The sequence below is a fragment of the Pteropus alecto genome, unplaced genomic scaffold (assembly GCF_000325575.1).
Source record: "Pteropus alecto unplaced genomic scaffold, ASM32557v1 scaffold105, whole genome shotgun sequence".
NCBI lineage: Eukaryota > Metazoa > Chordata > Mammalia > Chiroptera > Pteropodidae > Pteropus > Pteropus alecto.
In genome coordinates this window covers 4,964,702-4,972,539 of record NW_006436294.1, presented here as the reverse complement: position 1 = coordinate 4,972,539, position 7,838 = coordinate 4,964,702, and the positions used below count along the sequence as shown (strand labels likewise).

Below are 7,838 nucleotides of genomic sequence, written 5' to 3'. Positions count from 1 at the left end.
TCTGCAGGAGTTGCCTTGTGAACAGCTCCCCGCAGCCTGAACCGCCCCCTCCGCGTAACCTCCAGCCCTCTCTCCCCGGTTCTCCTCCCTCTCCAGCCTCCCCTCCCGCGCCATTTCTTCTTCCGCACTTCAATGTCCGGGGCCTGGGACCTAGCTTCCAGACTTCTTTTCTCCCTCCCTCCCTCCCTCTCTCCTCAGCAGTCTCACTTTAGATACCTCCGTGCCCTAGCAACTTTCAAATCCAAAGCCAGGAGCCCCTCTTAGAGGAGGTCCTGGCAGTCTCTGGTGACACCTGCTGGTGCTGGGCCCACTGGACATTCCCCGAAGGAAAAGGAGGTCCGTGGAACCTGGACATTTGATACCACACCTTCCTCCTTGGCTAGGTCACGGCCAGGTCACACTCATAACAGTACCTACCTCTGCCCGCTCCCTGGTCCCTCGTACTGCAGGCAGAGCATCTCTTTATTGCCCCGAATTCCAGACCGTTCCTGTGGTTGAGACTAGGCTTCCCTTGACCAGCATCCACCCTCCCTTCTCTCTTCTCTCTCATTGAGCTGCAGGGGAGCTGCCCTCCCAGCCCCCAGGGCAAGCCAGCCCTTTCCTCCACAGGTCTCTGAGTTTGCCAGAGCCCTTTGCCTGTTGGCTCTCCCCCTGGCTGGCTCACACCTTCTTGGTTTTCAGCTCTGAGGTCACTCAGCCAGGAGGTTTGTCCAGGTCAGCATGTGTGGTGTGCGTCCTGGCCCCACACCCAGCATCCATCACATCGCTAGCATATTTTGTCCACAGCACTGATCACACGCGAGAACCAGCTTGCTTTTGCATATCCGTCTCTGCGTGTGTTCTCTGCCGCTTCTTTTGGCATGTGGCCACCAATAGGGCAGGGCTACCTGGCCTGTGAGTTTGCATGTTTGTTCCTTATGCAAGGACGTATGTGCCGGTGCTTGGCAAATATGTTTGGCTGAATGAATGAATGAGCACATATTAGATGCTGGGTATCTACCTCTGCCCGCTCCCTGGTCATGCCAACAACTCCCCATCCGCTGTCCTACTTAATCTTCAAGATAACCTTGGATAGAAAAAAAAAAACCCTACAAAATTTTACACCTATTTCCAGGTTTGGAAACAGAAGGAGAAACTGACGTGACAGTTCAGGTCGTGGACTTCCCCATCCACCTAGGGGATCGTGTGGGTCCTCCCAGTGGCCTTGTTTCTGCTTCACTTTGCACCAGGGAATGGGTGTGTGTTTGGGCTGGAAGAGGAGAGGGGGCTCTGATGGGCTACTCTTGTCACTGTGTCCTTTGTTCTGGCTCCAAACAGAAATAGGCATACTCCGACTCAGTGTCAGGAAAGTCCCAGCTGTGTCAGAGCCCAGTCCACACGCCTCGTGCTGGGCCAGCTCCTCCTGAGACAGGACATGACGCCTTGCGCTCATGGATGCAGTGTTCACGGCTGTTAGCACGTCCAGGGGGATTTTTCTTTCTTTCTTTCTTTTTTTTTTTTCTTTTTTGCAGTATTTTGTCATTTTCCACCAGGCTGTCTCTAAAACACTTACATAAACATTCCCTCCAAATACTTGGCAGCCTGACTACATCCTCTCTCCAGCCTAACGAACCTGGAAAATGGAGATTGATCAGCCAGCATCTGGGGCCTCTGGGGTGGCAGCCATTGCCAATGCAGTTTGACCCGAAAGGGAAAGGCAGGCCAGGAATGTCCAGAAAGTTCTAGGATGGGAAGTGGAGGTGGTCCGTACCATGACCCTGGGATGTAGTTAACAAATCTTTGGTTTTTACACCTGGGAAAGCTCCGTATTCACCTGTAAAAGCACAGATGCTAATATCTGCCCTACAGAGCTGGTAGAGGACTGAATGCAAGCAGCGTGTGGCCCAGAGACCATGTCGCTGTCCAGTGACTGGCTGCTGGTTATATTTGCATGTAGGGTGCTTTCCAGTGCTGAGACGTGTGGATGGAATAGTGGTCCAGCGCTTACTGCCCAAGCCTCATGCCTGGGCTCAACTCCTTCCTGTGCCACTTGCTAGCTGTGTGATGAGGTTGGATAAGTTACTCAGCTTCTCCGTGCTTCAGCTTCCCTACGCGTAAGCGTGCCTATTTCCCGGGGTTGCCGTGAAACCAGAGTACTTGTACCATCTAAAGCTGCTTTACTGGTAGCCGGTGCTCCGTGGGGGTCCAGGTGCTCCCCTTCTTTTCTCACCATTGCACAGAGGGTGTAGAGAGGCCCCCAGGGATGCCATGAGCTCCTGGCCCAGGGCCCGGGTTGTAGTTCCAGTCCCTTGGACTCCACAGAATGTGCTTGTTCCTGGTTCGGTTGTTTCCCCGGCCCCCACCACTGACCATCCCAGCGTGGCAGGTGTTTACTGTCCAGTGTGCAGACCACTGTCCCATCAGTCCACCTTGCTGTCCGTCTCCATGGTGGCTCCCTTAAAGCCATGGGCCTGGCCACCTGCTGGTGGCTCCTGGGTACAGAAGTGCATATTGATCACCAAAGGGCCCTCTGTCGTTCTCCAGGCCTCCTTGGGAACTTGGGCAGCTGGTGCAGGCCCCCAGGACTCCAAGTTCACCTCTAGAAACAGCCCTGTGGCCAGATGCCAGACACTGGTCCTCCTGCTCCCTCCCCTGCAGCCTCCGTCTGTCCCCGGCAAGGCTTAGACCCTATTTTAAAAAATAATGGCGATAGTCTAAATAACTGTGCTAGGAAATCACGTGCAAATCTTTAAAACAAATTTGAAAATAGAGTCGATCCTCGAACTACAGGATTTGAACTGTGTGGGTCGGTTGCACGTGGATTTTTTTCAGTTAATGCAGTCGGCTCGTGTATCTGTAGTTTCACATCCATGGATTCAGCCGGCCACAGACAGGAAATAGCATTTTCCATTCGCATTTGGGAATCTATGGTTGGGAATGTGAAAAGACTGTTTTCCATGCTCCATTAGACTCCCCTGATGCAAAGGGCCGACTGGAGAGTCAAAGTCATGGGCGGGTTTTCCACTGCATGGGCGTCGGCTGTCATAATTGCCGGCCTTGTTCAAGGCTCACCTGTGCAGAAACGTAAAGGGGATAAAAACCCTTCGGAGTCTGGCCCCAGAGGTAAGCGCAGCTTAAATGCTGTACAGGTGCTTCCAGACACCCGCATACATGCAGGTTTGAGGTGGCAAGTGGGGAGCCTGCCGGAGTCGTACCGAGTTTGAATCCTGTTTCCACCACTCACGGGAGGTGTGATTAAGCAGACCCTCTATGTCCTCTTAGCCTCCGTTTGTCCCCTGCAGGACGGGGCGATAGGAGCATTGGGGCGTGTGGCACAGGGTGTTGGACAGCACCCGCCGGCAGCGAACACGCAGCCGCGCCCGTGGGTTCTCCCTGCTCCGTACGGCCTCGCTCTTTCCGTCCGTCTTGGTGTCGTGTGGAGAGGCCTGCGGGAGAGGCTCACCTGTAGGAGGCCAGACAGCGGGAGGGCACACCGCCTTGCACACCCAGCTGGCTTTTGCGGGGGAGAACCGGGAACTGTCTGGGGTTTGGGACCCATAGAGGGCGGGCCGAAGTGTTCGTGGCCCACCCCCGCAGGCCCCAGGCTCCTCCATGTGTACGCAGGCACCCGTGGGCCTAACTTGGAGAACACACGAGTGAGGAGCCCCTCCTCTGTGGGCTAGGGCCGCCCGGGGCAGAAGGGGCTCCTCGGGGGGTAGCCAGCTGGCCGGCCGTTCCTGTGGGCTCTGGAGCCAAACAGCCTTGGCCCTATGGGCTGGCTGACCTTGGAGAGACTGATTGGGGTACTGGTCAGGGGCCTGTGCTGGAGCCAATGTGCTCACTGCCCCATTTGCTAATCAGTGGCCTCGGGCAGTCAGTTTCCTAACTTCTCTATGCCTGTGCCTTTCCTTGCACGTCTATAACTGATAGCCCCTATCGTGTAAGGCCCTAAGGAGGATTCAGTTAGAAGTGTCAACATATTCAACAGGGTGGAAGAGTATGGTGCTGAGCAAGCCATCTTCATGTGTCTGCCAGTCACAGATCTAATTCCATCCCGGAGCAGGGCAGACACAGTCCAGCACAGGACCGGACCTGTGGGTGCTCTGTCCTGGCGTTGCTAGGAGTGTGGTCATTAGTCTGGTCATCCTTGGGGCCCTAGGGCCTGGCTCGGTGTCTGTTGGCTCTCTGAAGTGGACATGTGTGGACTGTTTCCTGGCCGGCTGGCCTCGGAGCCGCAGAGCTGTGCCCCGCGTCTGCTGGTGTCTGATTCATCACGTCCCTCATCCGCCTCTTCCCTGCCCACTTGGAACGTCGGCATCTCGTCTGCAGTCAGCTGCCCTCCGCAGTGGCTGCCGTGAGGTGATGGATGGGCAGTGATTGCTTCCTATCCCTGCTCACTGAACCCTCCTTGGGCTCTGCTCCCACTTCCATGGGTCCTCCTGGTCCCCTAGACTGGGGCCACCATCTCTACCCCTAGATTGCAGATGCAGGTAGACCTTTATTCAAATCTAGATACTTCTCTTGTCTCATGAGTCTCTTAACTTCCTTAGTCTCTGTTTTTTCATTTGTGTAATGGAAACAATCTTCCTAGAATGGTTGTTGCAGATAACATCCCCAGCCAGATGATGGGCACACAGTAGGAATTCAATAGTTGCCAGCACCCTCTTTTCCCAACTGGGGACCCTCTTGGCTGAGAGTCAGGGGATGGCATGGGCCTGTGTTTTCCAGACAGGACCGTGGGTGTGTCACTGAAAAGCAGGAGGACATCAGAGATTATCTTGTGCAACCTTCCTCCTACCGATAAGCAAACACACTCTCTTTTCGCCATTTGGTAAACCGAGGGCGAGTTTTCCCCTTGGGGAGGTCAGTACCCGGCCTCTGTCGAGGCCTCTGGTGGAGCGGAACCTGTACTGTTGGGGGAGAGACCTTTCTCTTTCTCCAGGAGTCTAGGATGTTCTGCCTTTCCTAAAGCCTGAGGGAAAAACAAATGTCAGTGGGCGACAGTAAATGAGCTCCAGGGAGCAGGGGCTTTGTCATCAGCCATGTCCTTTTTTTGTGTCCTCATGTTTTCAAAAAGGAAGATCAACTGACTAACCCAGACCTAACTGTATATATGTTTCGATTCCTGAAAGCTTGTTCCTGTCTTTAATCCCAGAGCCACCACTTCCGTTGGTCCTGAATGATTACCTGATAATTCTGTCCTTACTGGGCTAGTGAAAGAAACCCAGTCTGTCAGTAGCTTTTTAGCCAGAAAAATGGTGAAACAGTGTTCACCACCCTCATTGACTGTCCTCGGGCATCTGGAAGGAGAAGCTTGGCCTTCAGACCCTTTGGCCAAGGGTTAGAGTCTCTCACTCCTTGATTCTTCTAGATAGTCCCCCAGATGTTACGTCCCACCTTCGAAAGAGGGAGTAAAGAAAGGAAACTTTCCAACCCCATCTACATATCTGTCCCCTTACATCAGGAAAAGCAAAAGCCTTTTAAGAAACCACCCCACTCCCAACTACAGAAAACTTCTGTTATCTGTTTCCTTGGCCCAGAACTGGGTCACATGTTTCTTCCAGCTGCAAGAGAGGCTGGAAAGATGGGGGCCAGAGTAACCGTAATTGGCTTAGACCAACCAGCTGCAGCTTTTCTCTTTGGGCCAAAAACTCTGCCATTCTGAACAAAAATGGCATTCTTTTAGCCTTGAGAACGTGATGTTAGGCTGACGACTGATGGCGTCTGCCACACGTCCGTGGAAGGACCAGCTGTCGGCGAACTCTTCTTGCCGGCTCATCAGTATGACGCTGAAGCCCATGCCTGGAAGGCTGTCCAGTCCACCCTTCAGCATTTGCTTCTCAGCTCAGGCGTCACTAGTCATTTCTGTTCTGCATGAACTCAAGGCCTGTCCTGTGCCTGGCGCTGTGAGGACAGTGTAGATGCAGAGCTGGACTGAGATCCAGTCCGGTCTAATCCAGTCTCATCCACAGACTCCCACTCACTAGGAGACGGACATGCCAGTCGGTGCCTTCGGCGTAGTGCCATCAGCTCTAGGACACGGCGGGCTGGAGGGCTCCTTACCCAGGTTGGAGTGACAGCAAGGCCCTGGGTGGCGGGGTCTCAAGGTTGAGAAGAGTCTCAGAGGCTGAGAAGGAGGAGTCTGTGAAGCAAGGAGACACGAAGGTGTCATGGCAGAGCTGACACTTTCTTGGGCTCAGTATGTCCAGAGTCTATCACAAGTCAGCTCATGAGTGCCCTAAAGGCAGGGACTGTGATTTATCTGTTATCCCCTTTGTGTGTCCCTAGAACTAACTCAGTGCCTGGAACATATCTGGAGCTCTATAAATATTTTAGTTTGAATAAATGAGTTAATGCAGAAATAAATAGATCATTATTCAAGATGTGGAAATATTTTGGCCAAAGGAATATAGTTATGGGCTGAGAGGGACTTTGGATGCTAACACTACCTCCCTGCCAAGCAGGTGGACCCTGGGGGCCTGGCTGGAGGGGATATTTTGGGAGGCATTTGTCCTGAGTTAACCAAGTCCGTAATAAATTGCCCCTTGAGCCTCTGAATGCATGAGGCTTAGTGATGGCCCCAAAGGGAGATTGGCAGCAGGTCTGGGGAGGGAGTCCTGAAAGCAGTTTGGGCAAGTTCTAGCATCTTGGAAAAGAATCGCTGTCTTTGTGTTCATGATCTTCGGACTGTCCTTGCCTGAGATCAGGAATTAGCTTCTCTGCTGAGGATGTTTGCAGAGACAAGGCTCAGTGGCTCAGAGCATGAGTTCCAGCCATCAGCCTCTAGGGGTTTGGTCATCATCAAAGATAGAACCTTCTGAGTCAACTCATTTTAAATGATGCATGATCCCCAGCCAGTCTCTCTAGCGGGCTGCCAAAGTTAAAGGAATTGATCATCACCCCACAGCTGCCGCTGTCCTGGGTGGAGCCATCTAAATTTTACACATTGCCTGTATCTTCTCTCCTGTTTGGTCCGAGACAGCTTGGTGCTGTTTCCAAAATAACCTCCTCCGTGGGGCTTCTCAGACCTCCTGGTGCCTCTTAGGATAAACATTAAAAATAGCGCTTCCCGAATTAGGAAAGATCTTATTCATTCCTCCTCACTGCTGATTGGCAAAGAGGCCCCAAACCTGTCCTACCCTTGGACATTTATGCCCCAAGTATGAAAAGAGGTCATTGCATGTGGAACCGCTGGGATGGCGGAAATGCCTAATAACGCGTGGCTACGGTAAGGACGCGCGTTACCGCGAGGCTACGGTAAGGAAGCGCGTAACCGCGTGGTTACGGTAAGGACGCGCGTAACCGCGAGGCTACGGTAATGACGCGCGTAACCGCGAGGCTACGGCAAGGACGCGCGTAACCGCGTTGTTTCATGGGCCGGGCAGAGTCTGCACCAAGTTGCCTCAGGTGTTAAACTGAGGAGAAGGCCTCCTCTCTAGTTCCGGTCCTGTCGTGGGCTTAGTCTCAAAGCAGCCCTGACAGTGTGTGCTTTGTAAGGCCTCCCATGTCACAGATGCTCACACCCAGACAGAGATTTAGAGACTTGTGCTGGACCTAGCAATTTAAAATTCAAAGTTGGTGCTCCTGGGATTTTTAGGGCAACTGAAAGAGGCCCTTTTTCTTCCAACTGCCTTTAAGTGAGGAATCGTGAAGCCGTTTAGGGAGACATCTGTGTAATATCCTACAATGAAGCATTTTCTACAGTGTAACTCGCTCCGTTGTCTTTGTGTAACTGAGCAGTTTTGCTTCCTCTGGAATTTGCATCTTTCCGGAAGTGTACTCGAAGCACCTTGGGGTGGCATAAGAGACACTTTTCTGGTGGGTCCCCAGCATGTGTTTCCCGTTTCAGTGACTTCCTG

General features: G+C 53.0%; 1 protein-coding gene across 1 annotated transcript in view; it reads left to right on the top strand.

Moving 5' to 3' along the window:
* Positions 1–7,838, top strand: part of COL22A1 (collagen type XXII alpha 1 chain) — a 189,162-nt gene that overhangs the window by 16,591 nt on the left and 164,733 nt on the right. The window lies entirely within an intron of this gene.